The sequence below is a fragment of the Zonotrichia albicollis genome, chromosome 6 (genome assembly GCF_047830755.1).
Source record: "Zonotrichia albicollis isolate bZonAlb1 chromosome 6, bZonAlb1.hap1, whole genome shotgun sequence".
Taxonomy (NCBI): Eukaryota; Metazoa; Chordata; class Aves; order Passeriformes; family Passerellidae; genus Zonotrichia; species Zonotrichia albicollis.
This window is the reverse complement of record NC_133824.1, coordinates 22,326,276-22,348,533: the sequence shown is the minus strand read 5'-3', so window position 1 is coordinate 22,348,533 and position 22,258 is coordinate 22,326,276. Positions and strand designations below refer to the sequence as shown.

The 22,258-nt window shown below is 34.8% G+C and overlaps 2 long non-coding RNA genes across 6 annotated transcripts in view; both read left to right on the top strand.

The window, feature by feature from the left end:
- The window catches only part of LOC141729350 (uncharacterized), a 44,322-nt gene extending 36,396 nt beyond the window's left edge, over window positions 1-7,926 (top strand). The window contains exon 4 of the long non-coding RNA XR_012580784.1: window positions 7,182-7,926. This is a non-coding gene — a long non-coding RNA (uncharacterized LOC141729350). The remainder of the gene's footprint in view (window positions 1-7,181) is intronic.
- A 5,919-nt stretch (window positions 7,927-13,845) lies between these two features.
- LOC141729349 (uncharacterized) overlaps window positions 13,846-22,258 on the top strand; it is a 78,363-nt gene continuing 69,950 nt past the window's right edge. For 4 of the 5 annotated variants that reach the window (XR_012580780.1, XR_012580783.1, XR_012580781.1 and 1 more), the window contains exon 1: window positions 13,846-14,535. This is a non-coding gene — a long non-coding RNA (uncharacterized LOC141729349). The remainder of the gene's footprint in view (window positions 14,536-22,258) is intronic. The other variant, XR_012580782.1, reaches the window with a different exon arrangement.

Here is a 22,258-nt window from a genome sequence, read left to right as displayed (position 1 = left end):
CACTGATGTTTTCATGGACATGAAAAAATATATGCTGGGACTAGAGGACTGCAAAGGGTTGGATCAGATTTCCACATACATCATATCTTGCAGCTTAAATAAAATAGTTTCTAGTACATGAGCACCCCTTACCAAATGAAACATAGAATCCATACTTTTTGTCTGAAGTCCCTTTCTAGTATCATAAGAGGGTCAGGGACAGAATCCTTCTAGTGAGGAAAAATTTCTTGCACTTGGAATTGCAAAATGGAGAAGAAGGTTTTGGGGGTCCAGTGTACATTATACCTCTGTGGTGACCTGCCTAGGCAACATAGAATAGGCGTGACATTTTGAAAAGCCATTTTTGAGAAAGCTCTGTTAATTGAATCCAGTAGAGGTTCCTAACAAACAGGTTCACTAATGATGAGTCAGTGTGGCCCTCTCTCCCCTATGTACATGCACACTCAAGCCTTTTAATCAGCAAACATGCCTCTGCAAATAAAAAAAGTATTAACCCAAATAGTCAGTGACTTCAGGGAAGACCAGGACATACAGGCTCCCTTTATTTGGGTTAGCTGTTGAAGGATGATAGTAAATTAATAAAGTACAACAAAACATGTTCTGCTAGCCAACCCTGCAGCAAACTACTTTGCAGCCATGCCAGGAGATTGTCCTTTGTCATCTGTTTATGATGTCTCTTGCCAAGAAAAATTCTCTAAGCTGCCTGTTCTCAGAGTGGCAACTGCCAGCCTTGACTGTAATTATGGGTTTTCCAGACAGCTGTGATAGTATTTAGATGTTGGCATGATGAAGTGAGCTGAAATTGGACGTGGATAGAGAGTAATCTGGCATACCAGTGTCATGCACTCGTGAGCATCTTAGCTACATTAAAACTTATATGGCTGCTGAATCTGGTGCATGATGTATTTTCATTTTGAATGAGGTTTCTAGGATGAATCTGATGTCAGGATTATGCCTAACTTCTTCCTGAACATTCAAACACATCTTGTAAATTCTATTTTAACTTGAGGACATGCTTAATGGTATGTAAAAACCTGAAACTGGAAGCTCATGAAAGACCTGAGGTAATGAGACCTATGCAGCTGCTGAAGGTCACCAAATATTCCTACCTGGCAAAAATGATGGCCATATCTGAAACTCTAACTTTAGAGTCAAAATTTTAACAAGACCTCGTGTATCAAAATTTCTGCTTAACAGTGTATATGTCATACAAAATGTGAACTGAATCCAACCATCATCCTGTACTCATATACTCTTAGAAGACAAAGAAATGTGTTGGCAAACATTTTGATTGACTGCAGATGACCAGGATATATCTGTCCCTAGGGAAGCATGGAGATCTAGGGAAAGCTAGATACCCCTAGCTAAATACCCATATTATGCTTATAGTAAACTTATCCTTTTCTATATCCCCTGAAATGAAATAAAGATGCATCATTGATCTTTCCTGCTGTAAGCAGATGACAAAATGAGTATGGTCTTGATAGGACAGATTAGCATGGTGTTTCCAACAAAAAAAGGCAAGTGAAAATGCTGCACAAGAGTCAGTGAACTTGAAAACCAGAGTATGCCAATGCTTATCACATAGCTGATTCTAGTAACAATGCATAATTTGACATAATTTCAATTTATTATCCATCTGACATATCTATTGAGTCCTTCCTTATTAAATTCTGCTCTACTTGGAACAGAAGCTGCCTCTTTGACCTATAATGACATTTCAAAGGCTAAAGAATAATTATTGAAATAAAAGCCTTATAATGGCTATCTAATACCTTCCCACACAGAATCTTTTCTTGTGCAGAAAATGCTTTCACTGTTGGTGGTCCCCTTGTTAATATTTTTTTTTGCTCTTAGTTTCTGCACCCCCCTCCCCCTTTAAATGCATGGGTATGAAAATGAAATGCCCTGCCACAAGTTCTGTAAGTGTACTGCATTATATGAGCACAGTAGATGCAAGTTGCATGAAACTCAGTTACATTTTTACAGTCAAATAAATAAGTGAACACTCAAGTCAACATCTTCCAAAACTATGAAGAAATGCTTGAGGGGAAAAAATATTCTTTAATTGCAGACATTTGTATAGGGTACAGAAACCATGTCTATTAAATCTGAATTGAATTACACTCACTATTCTGAGTTCCAGCTAGTAATAATTCAATATCAAGAGAGAAATTTGACTTCAGTCAGTTTCGCAAGAAATTATGTGAAAGTTTGGAGAAGCTAGTGGAGAATAACAACTGGATATGAACATCTCCCTTTAAGAAAATATGCTAAATACTTTGAAATGTAAACCAACATAATCTGTATTTTGAAACAGTGTCATTAGTCATTTGCAGCATAATGTTTCTTAGTCAATGAAACAATCCCTCACTATTTAAGTCTTGAGATGATAGTCCATGTATTTGAGGAGTTGATACCATACCAGTTTTTTCTCCAATTTAACAGGTAACTTTCTGGGTCAAAGTTGTCTAAATTAAGGTCTTCATCTTCTAATACAAAAGTCTCTTTTTGCCTTAAAAAGAAACAAAATAAAAATGATATTTATATATAGCTGTCCTGACAGAAAAAGTAAGAGACCGTGACTCCATTAACAACCTCAAAATTTCAATTATCCAAAGAATATATGGGTTTAGAAAAATAATTTTTAGCAATTAAATTTTGTTGGATATTTGACTATTGCAATTGGCAAGACTGCAAAACCCTGATGCACACAAGCATATGCTTAAATATTCTTGTTGTTCCTGCTCCCTCTGGACTTGAACAAATTATGAGAGAGCTTAATAGGAATAACCTGTTAATCATTAACCAAATATTAACTCAAAACTTCTTTCATTAAATCAGTACAAGAAAGCCAGTATTTTGATTTATTTCAGATATCCCAGACTTTGACACTGTTTGGATAGAAATCTTACTTCTAAAGCTAAACAAGAGGGAAGATTTCTACATGTCCAAGCCTCTGTGCACTGAAACAGCAATAACAGTGGGATAATGAGGAGATCACCAAAAGAAGGCGGATGGAAATAATCTACTCCAACATGCATTATTCTATCTTGTTTATAAGTTATGAAGGAAGTTACATGTCCCCCAAACTCAAGTATATAGAGAATGAAGGTGCATCATTCTTTTCAACGAAATTTCCCCCCAAATTTGTTCTGTTTATTTTGGTGAAGTAAAATTTAAGGGTGAGACTAATAGTAGCCTCCTACTGTCTAGCAGGGCTTGCAACTGACAATATAGTACCAGATTCTTTTCTTTTTCTCAGATGTGCATATTGAAATAAGAAGTATGGTTCTGACAGGATCTATATAAAATTATTAATAAAATAGCGGTCACAGAATTATAAATGTTACCTAGAGCTGCAGCACTACCTCCACATTCAAAACCTTTCAAAATTGTTGAAAAAGACACATCAAGATCTAATTAAATAAAATATTGACCATTTTTGAGATACATATTCACTCCAGTTTTAAATAAGTCTGGTAGTTTTTCTTGGTTGCCTTCAATTTCTAACAGTTTTCATGGTGACTAACTTACATTTTTATGTGATGAACTTCATTAAAATATCTCCCTTATGACAAGTAGAAACAATTTATCATCCTCCAACACACTCACATACCTTTTAATTCTGTATGCAGCTGGGTATATTATGAGCTCCACAGAGCACAGCCTCTCTCACTTGTCCAGGAGCATCACAGTAATGTAACTGCCACCTACATATACACTTCTAATATTTTACAGACTCTAATTCATGCATTATGGAGTCCAAATACATTAAAAAATAAACAAAGAATGCAGGACACATCAGAAGCATCCTACATATTTCTGTGTACGTTGAAAAATAAAGGAGTGCACATAGTTCTGTACTGACTGTGAAACATAAACTGCATAAATATTTAATGAAAGGGTTCTCAGGTACTCCCTTCAGATTCAGGAATGAAAATCAAAGGTTAACGAGTGGTATAATTCAGCTCAAATTAAAACTGAGGGAGGAGAATCAAACTCAGTTTGCTCACATGTTGAAAGGCAGGTAGAGTTCCATCCACCACTCTATTCCACACACATCTCTTTAGAATACTTGCAAGTCCAGGTTGCCAGGTGAGGAGATATGATGAGCTGAAGAGGTACATGCAGTAGCCAAAACTGTACACTCTGGAAAGAAGCAGCTTAAAATAATAACCTGAACATTGACCACTTCTATCTTTATTATATAACTTTACAGACAATTTTGAATTCATCACTATCCCATTGATAGTGTAAGTTATGTTCTCCTTTCCAAAAATCTCCTGAATGATCATGAAAGGTCAAGCCATTTCCAACTGTCATGAAACCATCAATAAATACCGATAAAATTTATTTCCTCTTCAACCATTATGACATACTCACTTCATAACCAAAAGTATTAAGAGACATTGGAAAGTAAATTTTGAGAACAGAGAACATGTATTTTAAATAGATCTACAAAAGCAGAAAGGTGATCTGTGTCTGAACAGTAACAAATATAATATCTCTATTGGGAAGAGAAGGGAAGATGACTCGGGGTACAGACAAATTACCTTATCTCAGTAACATACAAAATTAAGAATATATTTTAAGGAACAATCATTAGACACACAGCATAAATAAGAGGACATTGCAAGGGTTTACAAACAACATGCATTTACTTGAAATCCATTTTTGAAATTCACTTTCAATAAAAATGAAACATATTTCATTTGTGGAAATCAAAGCCTCAATTTTTAATCATGTTTAATGAGGAATCAAAAGAGGAAGGATGCTGGTTTAAAATGAAAACCTGAAATGTTTGGTAATGATAACTATGGCAGGAACATTAGCCTGGAGAGGGTAATAATAATGCTGTTTGAGATGGTTTTGGAAGTTTTTTCTTAAAAGTGCAACTGTAGTATGCTAGAATGTCAAATTACTTGGCAAGAAACTATATCTTTTGGTTGGCTAATAAAAATAAGGTAGTATAGATGATGTCTACAAATTAATGATGTGTTCTACCTAGACAGTAGAGAAAGGCAGGAGATTATTAGTGGGCAGAGTAACTGGCAGAAAAAGAAGATACAAGTTGGCTAGAAATTAGAAGCTGTAGGTGCAGAAGTTTATAAAAATATATTCCTTATATTGATACTTCTAACATCCATGGAAAGATCTTTATGATGTTTATGCCCACAGAATGAGGTGTTAAATTCTTCAAGCTAATAAAAACCAATTACTCAAGGAAGGATTATTTGCGATAGTCTATTACCCAAATAAAAAAAATGACAGAAGAGTATCACATCATGGATAACTGAAATACCTGAGCCATTTCTTTTTTACCATCAAATCCAGTTTAAGCATCCAGTAGTTTGTATTAAAGGGCCACCTATCCTTTTGTTTCAGCTGGGTTTAATTTCAATCTACGTCCACCTACTTTACATTAGACTTAGAGTAAGTTTATTAGTAAAAAGCATAAATAAGAAAAAGAAATCCCTTTTCAGTAGAATTATCAGTACAAAAATTTGTGAAAGTCACCTCAAAACTTCATGAGGTGATCATGATCATCCTTTCTGACCATCAACTCATCAGCAAACGGAATGTTTCTGGATTTAATGAAATAAAAATCAGAGATTAAGCTTGTTTTGCAAGTCAAAATTGTTGCTTTTCTTGAGGGGAATGTTAGAGGCCTGGATAACTTTTGCATAACAGGTATCAATATGGTATCTGAGTCCTACAAAAATGTCTACTGATAGAATCACTTGCAAAAAAGCTGGATGCAAAACCAGAGAAAAGAGGCTTCTTACAATTAATTTTTATTCTGAAGATTCATAACTGATGAGTACCATAGAGACAGCTAAAAACCGTTAAAAATATCTTTATTTCACTTGAATAGGGACAACCACCTTTAACAATATTTGATACATGAATGAACCAATGTTTTGTATTCTGTGCCTGTACTGACATACTTTTTCAACCTTCGCCTTTTTGACATCAGTGCCCAATGTGGCAAGTTTTTGAAGGTTTGCCAGATGAGAAATTGCTCCAAGGGCAATGGAAAAAACAGAATCATACTCCAAATCATGGTTTAATCCAGTGCCTGACCTTAGGAAAGGAAGCTCATACTTTGAAAAAACACATATTAAAAACTGCAACGCTGAAGCAAAAACATCCCATGTATTTTCGAGTCTAGTTAGATGAGTGACTTTATTACAAAGACAGCAAAATATACACCAGATAAAGTGGTTTTCCTGTTTTAAGTGAACATAGTTTTGAAGAGGAGCCAATTTCGCACATAAATTTACAAGCACATATAAACCATTTTTCAATACCCTACAGTAAGGATAATACAAAATAACCATTTATACACAGTATCACTTCAATATCTTCAGGAAATTGAAAGCACACATATGCACAGTCTTGATAGACATACAAATTGAATATCTGCTTTCAGAAGTTAAAGGATCACACATCACATACATCTAAGCACAGCCTATTTCACTCAAAAATTGATGAGATATATATGCCACTGGAATGCTTTTGTTAACACTGTGAAGATAAATGTGTAAAGATGAAAAATGAAATCCATGAAAAGTTGAAAGCAGTCAACAGTAAATTTACTATCTTAAAAGAATGAAACTTACACAAAAAATTTGATATCTAGATAGCCAAGATGGAGATCTATACAAGAAATTGAGAAGCAAAAATTGCACAAAACAACAGAAAAATCACACTACAATAAAGTTTGGGATGTTCCAGTATTAATTTAATTTGGAAAGTTGAGTAATAAGTTTCCATATTCTCCATAGCTTAATTATTACTGCACTTTATCATCACCTTTTTTACTCCTATAATCCGACAGAGTTATTGAAATGCCTTGAAACAGAATAGTTGCCTTCCACTCCTTCTGTAAAACTAACTATTTTCCTTTGTATTTAGTCAGTGGAAATTCACATTGGCAGGCAGGGTTATGATAGTGAAGCAATATTGTTATTGAGATGTATACATTTTTACCTCTTAAAAACTTGGTACAAAGTCCATATATAGATGAAAAGAGCTGCAAAGGATTTACAATTACCACCTCAGAGTCAGATAGGTCTGTGACACATATGATGCTCAACAATTTGCAGAATGATAAGAAGTGGGTGAAACAGCTATTAAGCCGACATTTACTTCAAACCACCTATTTTCTTTTTCAGAAAACCTGGACTAAGAGTCACCAATTTCTGCAGAAGTTGAGGCCAAAGGAGATATTTGAGCACCTGCAAATGAAGATGACATATTTTGCAGATTTAATGAATACACAAGATTACATGAAGATAAAAAAAGATAAACAAAAAGGCAAATAAATGCCATATATATGTGGCATTTATTACATTCAACAGACTAGCTTATATAGCATTTTCTATAATTACACAGTAAAATATTTTAGATGTTAATGTATTAATCTTTTAATGTTCCTTTGTTTTATACAGAAATACTAATAAGCACACTAGACATATGAAAGTAGATTGAAGTTTACTCTAAAGTCTGTAACTTTCATAAATACTAAATGATGATTTCTCTTGAGCTAATTTAAATGCAGGTTGAATACTATTTGGCAGATAGGAATCCCTAACTGGTACTTATTTCTGGTTGTGCACAATTAGAGTAAATACAGAGGAATTGTAACCAAGAAACCAGAATATTCCTTACATTCAACTGGATCCCCATAACATCAAAAGATGAGAAAAATATTCCTAAGCCTTGTTAATATATTTCTGACAGGTAGTACAGTATCACCTTCTTGACTAATACTGCTTCAAAACAACCTGCCAGGAAGGCCATTAGTAACAAGGATTACCCTGAGTGCAAGAAAGCCTTGTATACCTTTTCCAAATCCATTTTCCTTTAACATCCATTCATGTCTCTGAACTTTTGTGCTAAAGCTAAGAAAATAACCTAAGGAGGTATTATCTTTCCTATTACGGTTTCTACAGCACTACTGTGGTCCTTCCAATTTTCTTCCTTTTGCTGTAGAAAAACAATTTTTTAGACCCATCCTAAAAGTTTCTTTTTTTTCCTGAAGATTGCTATATAAGACCAAGAAATGATTAATATTTTTTGTTTATCCTGGGTTCCTGTCTTTAGTTACCAATGAATCTCAAAATCATGGAAGAATTCATTTCAATGCAGAATATTACACTAACACCATAGCTTTTTATTTATTTTTATCTATGAAACACATCTGCAATTTGGTCAAAGTCATGGCATTTCACTCTTACCCTCTTTTGGAACATGTTTGAGGGTGAAGCTTTTTATTCTCAAGTGTGGCAGTGGCAAAAAATTCACAGTGGCTACTGAAACATATTTTCCTTTTACTCTATTGATTTCATCTCTTTCCTTAGATACATTTGAATTGTAAAACAGTAGAATAAGCCAAAACACTGACTTTTTGCACACTTCAGACTTAGCTTCTGTGTCATAAAACTCTAAAAACCTCCTGGTTTGCTCCAGAGTGAAAATGTTTTTGAGGAAAGTAGTTACCTGTCAGGATTTGGTTGGAGCAGTTTGTGGTAGCTACCTCCAGAACCATAATTTTTACCATCAGGCTCACTTTGTCTTTGGTCCCCCATCAAAAGGCTACCTCTTCTGAGAGATGCCTCTTAGCCCAGAATTGTCACCAGTGCATTTATTGCTATTGACAAACTATTATTAATTAAGGTTATTTTCTTTTGGGCAGTGCATTAAACATCCAGTCTGCTATGCTGCACTGACAAGCACTGAAATAAACTGAATATATTCAAGAACTTTAGCAGTCTTTCAGAGGCACAGACTTAACTGGAAATCAATCATGGCTTAAGCCACCATTTCCCAAAACCCATTAGCCCTACCAGGACCCATATGTACTTCCAGAACATGACATTCCAGGCTGACAAGACCTCTCAGCAAAATCAGTACATGCACCCATACTTTGATACAGCAGTACTACACTGTAATTGATTTCTTCTTCCCTAAAGACTGCCAAAGCCTGCCTCATCTGTTAGAACTATGATATTTCTGAAAGGTCACTCTCCCTTAAGCAATATGATAAATTATTTTTATTATTTGCCTTTTGCTCCCCCCCTCCTTGCAGAACTATCCAAACCTGTAATTCAGCTGTTTCCTCAAGCAACTGACTCAGCTAGGTGTAGAATTGAAGCTCAAACATGGGTACCTCAGAACGTTTCTTAGAATTATTTCTCTTTACCCTCAAAAGTTTTCCACAGGAGAAGTGTGCCAAGTTCAATTAAGCCTTTATCAAAGAGAACTGCCAAGAATGTAGCCAAGATTAATTAACACAAATGAGGTATAGCAAAAGTTACCCTTCCAACCCTGTACAGCGAGGAAGCCCTTGCAGCCAATTCCCCTACCCTGCAGAAAAGGTTTGCAGAGCCTGCTATTCAGATGACTTACTTGTCTGAATCCTTGTCGTACACACATTTGATACTGAAAACCACAAAATATCAATGGTTAAAGACTTCCGTTGGGAGTTAATGACTGCAACACTGATCTATACATACATCTACGTAAATATTACATGCATACGTACACCAGAAAAAGTTAGAGACAGATAATTAAACTTCATAGGATTTTTAAACCCTTTACTCTCTTCTACCTCAAACATAGGGAGAACAAGTTTCATCTTTTCTAATACTAGGACGCAAGACGGTTGAGAAACCAAGCATTTCTTACTAGTTTAAAATAAGATAAAAATCGATAGCACAGATTTCACTGATTTTCTAAGTTTCTCCTTTTTCATTTGTGTGGTTTTTGATCTCCTTCCTAGCATTCAAAATGAGCTTTTTTCCTGAAAAACTTGTGAAGGGAAGAGATTAAAAATTAGAAGTAATAAGAAATATTTAACACAACTCTTCCTTTACAACCATATATAAAACCAGAAAAACCTACAAGGAACCAAGTATAATATCTAATTAAAGTTATTCCACATTAAACCATAAGAAGGAAATGACCAAATGTATCATGTGATAATTTGTGCTTAACACCAGCATACAGAACTCACTTAAAATACAAACTCTTTATTTTTTTTTCTTAATAATAAGAGATTATTACACTTTTTCCATCATAGCCAAATTTATACAGAGCTTGTAAGAGAACAAAAAAGAAATATTACCAAGGCAGATTGTTCAGCAAAACCAGTTAAAAATAGCAGCAAACATCTAGGTAATTGAGAGCACTTTGAAACAGACTACACATATGCATTGTTTTTTTTTTCTACATATTTGATTATTAAAAGAAAAAAAAAATTCTGAGAGGAAGGGGAAAGGAGGTTAACCAAACTGACATTCCAGTACTCAGTAATTTGCAATACATAATACCTATAAGTAAAACAAATTTTTTTCAACAAAACGATACATATGAGCTACAGGATCGTAACAGTAGCCCAGAAGGAGCAGAAAAGTGGATCAGAGAAACATGTAAAGGTAACAGAGAAATATGATTTCTAGTGCACATTTCTAACGTTTTGTAGCAGAGAAAAAACTGTATATCCTCTCCCCAGCATAATGGTTTGGAAAAGGAAAATAACTGATATACAGCAGCCTCTATTACCAACAGCATCTAGGCACCACGCTGCTCTGCATGATCACACTGTCAAGGGCAAAACACAACTCAAATTGTAGCATGGGAAATAGTCTAAAACTAGGTATTGCTCACACACTATTGCAAACAGCTGTCCCTTCTTCTGTCTGCCTTATCATGCTTTCCAAAGTGACCTTTGGAGGTTACCAAGGCTTTAGTATGGGTACCACATACTTTTACTAACATTTCGTAACACATTAACAAGGTCCATTGCAGAAAAACAAGGGCAGCCAAGAAGAGACTGAGTCAAATTTTTCTTAATGCTTATTTTCAGAAAAAACCTCCTTAACACTAACAGATCTCACAAACGAAAACCATATTACATTTCTAAGCAAAAAAAAAAACCCAAAAAAACAAAACAACAACAACAACAAAAAAACCAAAACAAAGCCAAAAACTCCCACAGTATGATCTTGACCAGCTATACTTAGAACCTGTGAATGGTACCTTAGTTAAGTTCTTCCCAGGAACCAGTCCCTCTCACTATTTTCACTTTAAATGCTACAGCTAAGAGACTTGATAGTTAGGTTTTTATCCTGAACAGAATCAAGCATGGCCTCATGATCACCTGATATCTGACTCTTGATTAGCTACACATTGGTTTTAATTATCCACCTGCTTTCAATTAAGTACCAGGAAATCCATCCTATTAACAGTACAAACTAATTACCCTTGCACAAAAACAGTAGTCCTTTTTCTCTCAGGATACAACTGAAGAATACAAATAGTTAAAATAATTTTTTAAGCATGTAACAATCTTATTAAAAATAATAACAAACCAACTGTTTTAAAATCTATAGACAAATTAGTATTACGCACTAAAAACCATAAAACATTTTATTGCGACAATATCTTGAAAGAAATTTGAGTTAGGAATCAAGAGTCCATTTTGAAAAGAATATGCAGTTAGTATGCCATCATATCCTAAAAATCAAAATCTTGACCCTGACCTTCCCCAAGGTATGGATGTCTTTATTCCACAGGCTGCCTTGTGAACATGCCCTGCACGACCACCAGATCAGCTTTTACAGCCAGCTGTGTGAGTCGCCTGATATTTTTGCAAATGGGTAAAAGGACACTGCACATCTGCATGTAATGCTTTAGAATCTAGAAATAAAATAACTGAAAATGGTTTTAAAAACCATATAGAAGCATGAAATATACTTTTCCACGGTTCACAGTTTAGTATTTTCACTAAAATCTGCAGCATGGATGAATTCAATTTCATTGTTATTTTGTTTAAATATCTTGAATATTATGCAGAAAGTAAAATAATAATACTAATAATACTACTACTACTGAAATCCAGACTGTTTAAAATAACAACAAAAACAAACTAAAATTCAAATTGACATTATATATATGTGTGCATCTTTAACAAAAACAAACTATGTGTAAAGAATAGCTGTGCATTAGAACCATATTAATATAAAATGAACTAAATTTTAATAAATGAATTAATTTTTAAAAAATGCATTATGAATTTGCATTTAAATAGGCAGTATAGCTTTATGTTTTCAATAAAAATAAGAGTGGAATAAAAAATCCAGCACTGGTAAGTGAAACGATGTACAATACAAGAACACTGAACTATGGAAAAGATGTCGGGTATTTACTGTAATGCTGGTCAAAATGCAAATTGTTATCAGACCATGTGTAATATAGTCCCAGGCACTGAGACTCCTGTGAAACCGTGTTTAGAATTTTATTTCTTCTGGAAAATAACTTCAGAAAAAAAAGACATTATTCATTTTCTACACCCTAAGAATATTTACAGGACAGAGGAGAGGGTGACGTATAGTGGGACGGTATTATACCTGATGGCTCTTATATACCGGATGTAAGAAAGCCTGCCATAAGATCTAATTATCAAGAATTGCTTTTTCTGCCCCAAAGCAATCATTTTGATGACAGCCTTCTATGCACTGTAAAACAAAATGGGAAGCCTGTGCTATATAAACTGGCTCAGCGCTTCCTTTTACTTCCTCTGATATCAGTCTCCCCACCTCATTTATTTTCCACACATTAATGGTAGCAGTCACCTTGAGCTGTTGATGCAGAGTAATTTTCACAGAAACCTTGATCAGAAACCATAAATCAGCCTGATGTGCTTTTATGGTCTAATAACATTCTGCCTGCTCCTACAGGCCCTTATGTAAAACTGCATTGCGGAGAATTCCTTGGACTATTTTTTTCACATGCACTCCTGTATCTGAAAGACATAAAATACCTCCAACATTATAAGACTAATATACTTTGCTTAAAGCTGCAGTCGTGAAAGCATTCAGGTGTTAGTCTGTAAACATGAAAATATTCAAATAATAAAACAGAATTTTTCTCTGTGGATTTTTCTGTGTTTAGCTCTTCCTTCCTACACTTGGTTAGAGAAACTAAATAATCTTTCCCTTCTCTCCCAGATGCAGTGCATCAACAGGCAGAGCACACCGAAGCTGAATGCTTTGTCTAGATTAGAAAATGCTAACCTGCATAGCTGTATCAGCAAATCCACACAGCGTGGGAGACTTCTGAAGGTGAATCTTGTCTGTAAGATTCCATTCGCATTTGTAGATAAGTTAAAGATTTTAAATGAAGAACTTAGAAGAGAGGTATTGATTTCAATGCTAAAACCATCATTTTCTTCCCGTGAAAAAGAGAATTATTACTTACTTTTAACAATGCTTTCCCATATGACATAAACATACTTGTAAACCATAGGGGGTTTCCCACATACCCCATAGTTTTGGGGTTTTTTTCAGCAACTGGTTTGAGAAGGTATAACCTGTTTTAAAGAAATCCTTAGCATTCCTGGTATTTCAAGCTGGATTTTCAACATTTCTCCCTCTCTCTCTTTCTGATTAATCTCTGTGTACATCTGTTTCTGCATTTAAGGGAGAATAATTCCTCTCCCTGACCTTGCAAAGATGATGTGACACACACGCGCGCGCACACACACACACACACACACACACACATTGTAATATTAATTATGTCTCAGTAACACAGATTTGCATATACAAGAAAAACAAAATCTCTGACATGCCCAGTTTAGGGTACATATGCATAATTTTTTTACTAAGTGGATTGTTCACAATTTTTGCTTTTATATCACAAATGTTTTTAATAGAGGTTTTTGGGTTTTTTTCTATTACAGAAAGCAGTGTATTTTTTCGCTTTTATGAGTAACTTTCTACAGCTTTTATGATGCCCCCCTGGTCAGAAGCACACGCAGCTGATAGCAGCAATCAGTGCACCAACAAATAACCATGATTCACAGCATCTTTCATGTTAGGGCTCACAGACAAATTCCCAGCACTTAGTAGAAAATGCTTGTAAAAGGCAACTTCATCATTTCAGGACCAGGTATATTTGTATCTGAAGAGAAAACAGGGCACAAGATGAGTAACTGCTCATCTTTCTCTGATGCCTCTCAAGGTATGAACACAAGTGAAATTGGCTTTTTGTTTGCAGAAGGTTTTTGCAAACTCTCTGATTTGTGAGCAGAGTATACAGGGTAGCAAGGACAGAGCAATGGAAGAAAATGGAATAAAGAAATATTCCTTTCAGATTTGCTGAATCATAGCTGAGGATAATGCAGTGATAGCACCAAAAAAGTATTCAGTGTTAAAATGGCATCACTGTGAATGCTCTTTTCCTATCCGAAATAGCTGCATTTACTGGCCAAACCACTTCTACAAAGGTAAAATTAAGGAGAGAATTACTAAAATTAACAGAATGTCACAATGCTAGAGTAAGAATGGTTACAATATATCATTATTTTTTATTATAAGCTTCCAGTATTAAAAAAAAAAGTAGTAGTTTTAAATGTGATGCATACTACCCATCTTGTCTTGAAGAAACATCCTTCTTACCTTGGTACATGGTGCATCAGTGTGAAAAACAGGAGCTATCCAAGAAGAAGGACATCTCTACTCTGTATGTATGCCTTTTTTGTTTTACTGATGATTTATAAAAATTATTATGGGGCAATTCTCTGGTAATTTATATAATTACATAGGTTAAATCTAACTCTTCATATAGCCACCCATTCTGCTGACCATCTTGTTGGCTTTTGTGGGCTTTATTGCTGAACTCAATGGGCATTGGGGTATGCAGAGACCTCGCTGATAGACAAAAATTGAAAGGAGAGGAGGATCTGTCATCTACCACTTTATTGGATTGAAATGGGCTTAGATTGGCCACCAAGGATATTTTGATAGAAAATAAAGTGTTTGTGAGCCTTGTGATGATACAGAGACACAAATGGTGTAAGTACAATTTGATACCTAGACAAGGTACACCCAAATGTATTATGGGCTACAATTGGATCTGAAAAATATGTGATTTGACGTAAAAAATGTTGTTCACAAATTTTATCTCAATGAAATATAGTATTATACATGATTATATCCATTGGGGATAACCTTTTCTTTTGTAAGCCAGGAAAATTGTGACTGTGAATCCCATGAGAAATTCTTAGGAGTCTGGGATTCCTTTAATTTTAGTAACTTTTTTCAATAACTCTTGAATTCAGCTGAAAGAAACTTATATCTATTTTATATAACTATCATAGGACTGCCCAAACTGGAGCCTGCTGAAACCAGAAGGATCAGTAGGGTTTATATAATTTTCATTTTGTCTAATGTTTGACAGTGATTTAATTCTATTTTTCTTTTCAACATCATTATGATAGAGTGAATTTTATGCTCTCAACTGTGTGTGTGCATGCACATTCCTTTTATAAACATTTCAGAAATATTTTTCTATTGCCCATGTCATTGAAGAAACAATGGAAAATGCCAAATATTTTGTCTTATTTTTGGAGTCTCTAGTAATTTGCTTCCTCCACAAAACCTAATCTTCCTTGTGATTGCTCTCCCAATCATCACAGCTTTTGTTTGCTTTTGTTTTTACATTTAAGCTGCTATAATTTGTGATATTTAGTATTCTGAAGCTGAGAAAATTCCTTCCTCAGTGATGGTCAATGCTTCACAGATAAGTTAACCTGTCAGGATTCCACACATGGAAAGAAGTGAGATCTGAACAACAATAATTGCCAGAGTTTTGTCTATTAAATTATTTGGACAAAAAAAATTCTCTCTTTTCCTTTGTTTATTACACATCACAGACTGTCTTTACAGAGGGTAGTGGTTTACCATATTGATCCTTCCTGTTGTTCATGCCTGAAAGCAGCTATTCAGATCATTTTGTATGTATTCCAAGAAAATGGGTAGTTATTTCTAATACCACATTTATTCTAATTACATATTTGGCAATCACTGCTGAGAAGGAAGGCTGTGTCATACTTCTCATTGCAGAGACATATATCAAAGCTACCTCTGTACCAGATCTACTGAAAATATGTTTTTATTTGCTTTCCCAAAATGTTCCCCTTTTTGATGCTAATTGAAAATGCTGCCATTTTCCTTAACAAATTTCTTGTCAAGAATTCAGTCCATTTTTTCCTTAAAGCACAAGGACTGTTTGGCAATTAGTTCTCAAGAATACCTTCACCATCTCTTCCCCAGATGGGTCCCATGTAAATAATTCCCTTTGTTGTTCTGCTATTAGTAAAACACGAATCACTTGTTTTACTGAGATGCAGAAATATAGTAACACAGCACTGAGATCTTAAACATGTGTGGGTGGCTGAAACAGAATTTTGAACTCCTGTGGATGGCACCAAAAGCACATGTGTTGAAAAGGGGCTATTAAGACTGCAAACAAGTTATATAATGCACACTTTAGAGATTTTGTGACAGTAATGTGAATAAAAGCCATTTTTAGAAAAAAAGTGTCAGTCTATCTAGTAAGCAGAAACTTGGTTGTCTTGCTGATGACTCGAAATTCGAAATTTGTTTTCTGGTTTCTGTTAATTTGTTCTTAAGTAATAGAAAATCTAGATATGCCTAAAGTCTAAAATACAGTTCTTTGGTTTTTATTTCTTCAGGATAAAAATCAGGCTGTTTACTAGTCTTGGAAGTAGTTCCCCAGGGAGCTTATACTTGTTTTATTTCTCAGTCTTCTTTCTGTCTTGGGTTCATTTTCTATCTAAATGTAACTTCCATATTTAATGTACATTTTGAGTGTGTTTTATTCCAGTTGTTATCCCTAATCTGGCTAACATTTTCCCTACTTCCTTAATAGAAGGAAATAAAAATATTCAAAGAAAATAGTCAGTGATTCATTGTTGCTGACTTCAAAAGTTCACAAAAATTTTTCTTTTTGTCTATTTAACCTCCAGTAATAGGTGAACTTCCATTCAGTCACTGATCTGCGCATAAGCCTGACAAGGAATGTAGGAAATTCTAGAAGCAAGCAAAAAGAAATGATACGCTTCCTTTTTAGGTGAAAAAAAATTTTGTAGTATTCAATCTAAACCTTCCCTGGCACTATTTGAGGCCACTTTTCATTCTGCCACAAACATACTGGATTCATATCATCCAGGTATGTTCAGAATGCCGTACGGCAAGGCATGAGCTGCAGTGCATATTAATTTCAAGAGCACTGTTCAATCTTGAGAGGAATTTCCAGACTTGCGGTACAGGTAATAACAGTTTTGCTCATTGTTTAATTTCCAAATATTCTAGACTTCAGAAGAAAGCTGTCATTTCGGAACATCAGCCCCAAAACCATGAAGGACAAAGAAGTGCAATAGCTGTTCAATAATAATGAAAGAAGATAAGTAGTTTCCTACACCACTACATGAATAAAAAGGAAGGAGAAAAAGAAAGATTGGAACAGGTTTTGAGAGAATTTCTGAGAGAGCAAGAAGGAAACCAGAGGAAAATTAGACTGCAAGTTCAAAAGGCTGCAATGCCACCTGCATGGGTATTTCTTACTGAGGAACCAAAATTAATCTGAACTCTGAACCTTTTGAAGTTCTCTCATCACTCATGCAAATACATCTCTATTATAGGTGGATAGCAGTTTGGTTTCAGCTAATATATTCAAAAGTGTTCAACAAGACAGATATATTCAAGTATTCTATGTATCTATAATGGCTTGAACTGAATTCAAATGCCTTAGGGGCCCCCCTGCGTATGGTGAAGCTCATAGAATTCTATATCAAATAACCTCTTTTCTTTCTTTGAAGTGTCATAATTTATTGGCAAAGTTTTATCTCTTTCCTATTGCACAGGTCATGCTGTAATTAAACCAAGCACTTTAAAGGTAGGAAAGAGACACATTTCAGAAACCTTATTTAGTAGTTTTTCTGGGGAAAAGAATAATGTTTTCAATAATAAGAAAAGCAAATTAATTATAAGGATAGTGCTGCTGCCTTAAATGCCTTTCTTCTTTCATTCAAAACAATTTTATTCATAAAAAGAATACTTATGCTTCTTGCTTTGATTTTTGAACTGCAATAAAACGTGTCATCTGGGTTTTTATTTACTTATTCTTATTTTTAAATTTGACCTCTCTTCATTGTCTTTATGAAACTGCAGAAGGAAGGTTTAAAAAAGACTTTGAAATTTTCCACATCTTTCACATCACACCATTTGATTCAGTGGATTGAGGCACATAAAGTTCCAAAATCTCAAGTGATATGCAGACAGTGTTTCACGCATGTTGAAAATTGAAAACATTATTCTAGCAAAAGAGCTTTCATTTTGCTTATTCAGACTTCATTCTTCCTTGAAGTAAGATCTGCATCCTTTCTAAATGAGCTAAAACAGGAAAGGAATCTAGGAAGGGCTTTTGTTTAAGAAGCAACTGTTAGATGCCATATTTGAAGATCTTTCTATATTTACCAAAGAGATTTCAAAAAGATTTAATGTGATGTTCAAGTGCATTTAAGTGTCTAAAACATTTCACATCAGTTAAAATTCCTGCCTTAATGTTTATCTTAATTAATAACTGAAAAGAGTAGGAAGAATACTGTTTCTGCTCACAGAAATGAGGAAAATTTGGTCACTTTTCAGAGGAAAAGAAATGTGCTTCTCAAATAAATACATGGATAATAATATCCATTATGATTCTTATGTTCCTGCAGAGATGTACTGCAGGTAGATATCCATCTACTTAGCATTCAAAATTTTGATTTGTTACTCCTCTTCTGTAAGGATTATTTTGTCATCCTCTTCTTTCTGTGGGCAGGATGAAGTATTGCTATTTGAGGTGAGGACCAACACAAGATGCTGTGGAAGAGTGGACCAGTGGGAACAAGCCATATTCCCTTATACATCTGGAATGGCAGGTGTGCTCTTAAATAAATTTCCAGAGGCTGGAATTCCCTCAGACTTTATAACTGGCACAATCTGTAATGTTTCTTGAAGTATCCAGGCCAGAGCTATCTAAATGAGAAAAATCTTTGATAGATGTTTTATCTATAGAGCAAATGACTGACAAGTCAGTGAAGGATACAGTATTTATACTTGTCTATAATATAATTTTCTTCTAATGTTCTCAGATTTCCTTACTGTACTCCTTAGGTGAACATGCAATCACTAGTTATAGAATGTCCCTAGTTAAAGAATATCTTTTAGAATAACAAAATTAGATTAATGATTTAATATTACTACTCGTGAAAGAAGGATTAATAGTACTCCTTCTAAATATGACTTTCTCTATAATTTGATTCTGCCGCTGCACAGGACTCTGTTGAAATACTGCTAAATTAATGTAATTTAAATTAAGAAAGCAACATAAAGACTTGGAATTAAGCTCAGAGGTGTAACTAAAGTAATTTGAGAAAAGTAATGTGAACCATATTTGGATGTATCTTGAATCTTATTCACAGGCTGTCCACACATGTTTGCCACCAGACTTTAGTGTACGTGGTCTTCAGGTATTATACAGTGCATTTTTTCCTACTTGCCAGCACATAATATGATTAATTTCCTCTATACATTATCACTTATTTAAGGTGTAAAACTAATTATTTTTCATACTATTAAAGAAATAAAAATGAATGTGTAAAGTATAGGAATTTAGATTTATACAATTCCATTAATTGGTAATTGGGTGACATAAAGTTACCATATAAATTTAAATTCTAGTTAGCAATTTTTACTTAGGAAAAAAGAATTTGCTAATTGACTACCTTACGTGTCACTTATTCACTGTTTAATTCATATAGGCACCAAATAAAAAAAAATTACTCATTCTTTCCTCCATCTTTTTAGCTGATAGTAGAATTGTTGCACTGTATAAAACAGCAAGACTTGCTCTCTTAATCTACCTATCTGTTTGGTACTGCAGGAAAGAATACAGTATTATTAATAAAATATCACTAAATAAATCATTAGTATATAATATAGTTATATATTTCTTTATATGATTAATAGTCTTAATTCTGTTTCTGACCAGAAATTGTGCAGCTGATCAGGTCCTGATTCTCATAGGCTCTTACTCTGGGAGTAAGATTTTTGATATTTTGGATGTCTACCTATTGGTGTGCCATTATACACTGTTAAAGGCAAAGATGAGGAAATGCCAGTTTCCCACTGAACTCTGCTTGGGTATTTTTAATGTAAATAATACATCAGTTCCTAATTTCACACCTTTATAACTATTTAACTTTCACAATAAGGATAGTGGGGTCACAGAATCATAGAATGGTTTGGGTTTAAAGGGATGTTAAAGATCATCTAGTTTCAACTCCTTCCCCTATGGGCAGAGAGACTTTCCACAACTTCCCTGGGTAACCTGTTCCAGTGCCTTACCACCATCACAGGAAATAATTTCTTCATAAAATTGAATCTAAACCTACCCTTTTGCAGTTTAAGGCTATTCCCCCATTTAGGCCTATCACTAAATGCCCTTGTGAAAACTCCACCTTCAGCTTCCTTTTAGCCCTCTGTAGGTAATGAAAGCCTGCAGTAAGGTCTTTCTGGTGCCTCCTCTTCTCCTGGCTGAAACCCAAATCTTATTCAGATATCAGTTTTGATTCGCATGCATGTCATTCCAACAGATGATGAAAAACCCCCCAAAAAGTCTATATCCAAGTATGGCCATGTCTGTCTTGCTTTATTGTTTCTTGAAAGTCTGTAAACAGAGTTGATCTAGCAGAGAGTATCCACATACACACCATAATGCATTGTTTTATCCCAGTTTTACTGGCATCCCTCATGCCTCCTTTATCTTTTCCAAATACAGTGTCATGGTTTACGTAAGACTAATATAAGAAACTTTGACTGGTGATTTCTGCTGTTTGTTTCAGTATATTTATCTTTCAATATTCAATATAATTTAGGCAGAAACTAAGTTGGAACTGGAGTATTCAATGGTGTTTAATTAGGAAGAGAAAAATGACTTCTCATCAATAAATCAGAAAAGCAACACCAAAAATCAAAATAAAATCCCAAATCTCCAACAAGCATATTTTGGAAGAATTTCCAAGATACTGAAACACCTGTAATGAAGTTCACATCTGTCACCCCCACACAGTTTTGGGTGTACATGGCTACCACCCACACAAAGCTTGATCCCTTCCAGAATGGGAAAAAATTCTTCAACATCCCTTGTTGTTGTTCAAGAGTAAGGAACCACTATTTTCTGACAGGATATAGATGAAAAAGTCAGGAATTGTAGTAAGGAGAGCAAGTGCTTGCTTGTTTAGAGGTCTTCTTAAGATGGATGTCAGGGAATTTTGATCAGGGTGGTAAGGTTTCTGCCCGTTGCTATGACAACACAAAAAGAATCTAACCGATCGAAACAGGATTGTGAGAGAGAAAGCAAGAGTTACAGGCCATAATTTCCACTGAAAAACATGCTAGTCATATTTCAGCACAGCTCTTTGCTTTGCAGGCAAATCCACTGAGAGTGCAAAAGTGTTTCACACACATTGGGCTGTTTGAACATTTTGTGTGGTTTTCCTGGCACACTTTCCATATAATAATGAAACAGGTGTTTTGGGCACAGCTATTAGTTACCCTTTGTACTCACCTCAGGAAGCATGGACTCATTTGATAGCCTGCATTTGCTACAGTCACTAGCTGTAAACAAAAAACATATTCCTGAAAATACAGATGGATATTCTTATGGCATATCTCTCTGTATGTGTGGTAAGTAAGAACAGGATCTACAGCTTTGTAAAAATCCATTATAATTATGCTAAATATGTTGTTTTGAGCTGTTCAGGCACAGAATGAAAAAAAAAAAAACAAACTTGTGTGGCCATCTCCCTTTTGCAAAGTTTTCACCATGGTGGATACTCAAATGTCCAAAGTACATGTAAATCACTTCTATCTCCCCTTGCCATTGTCTCCCCTGCCTTCCCCTACAATCCCATACTCTGCAAGTAGATTCAGATTCCTCTGCATCAGCTCCAGAGCTTTCTGTAGTGGTGTTGATGAGATAACTGGGCTCTTGGGACAGAGATAATTGTGGCAAGCCTTGCTTATTGCCAGTAGTCGACTTCTCATCATTTGTCCACTAAGGGACCAGGCACACAAACTTCCTCTCTTGCTAAAGGGTGCATGCATTCAAAATGCAAAAGGGTCAGACAAGTTATTTTCAACTAGAACAAGGATGGTGCAGGTGAAGCTGCAAAAACAGTAGCAGTAATTTTCATAAATTTTTATAAAATTGTGGGAACTTGTAACTTCAGCAATACAGCCCAATGTATGTAGGGAAATCAGGTCAATGGGACACTGTGTGATTGCTTTTAAAAGTAAAAAGTGCAGAGAAGTTTTACTATTACTGTTTGTATTTA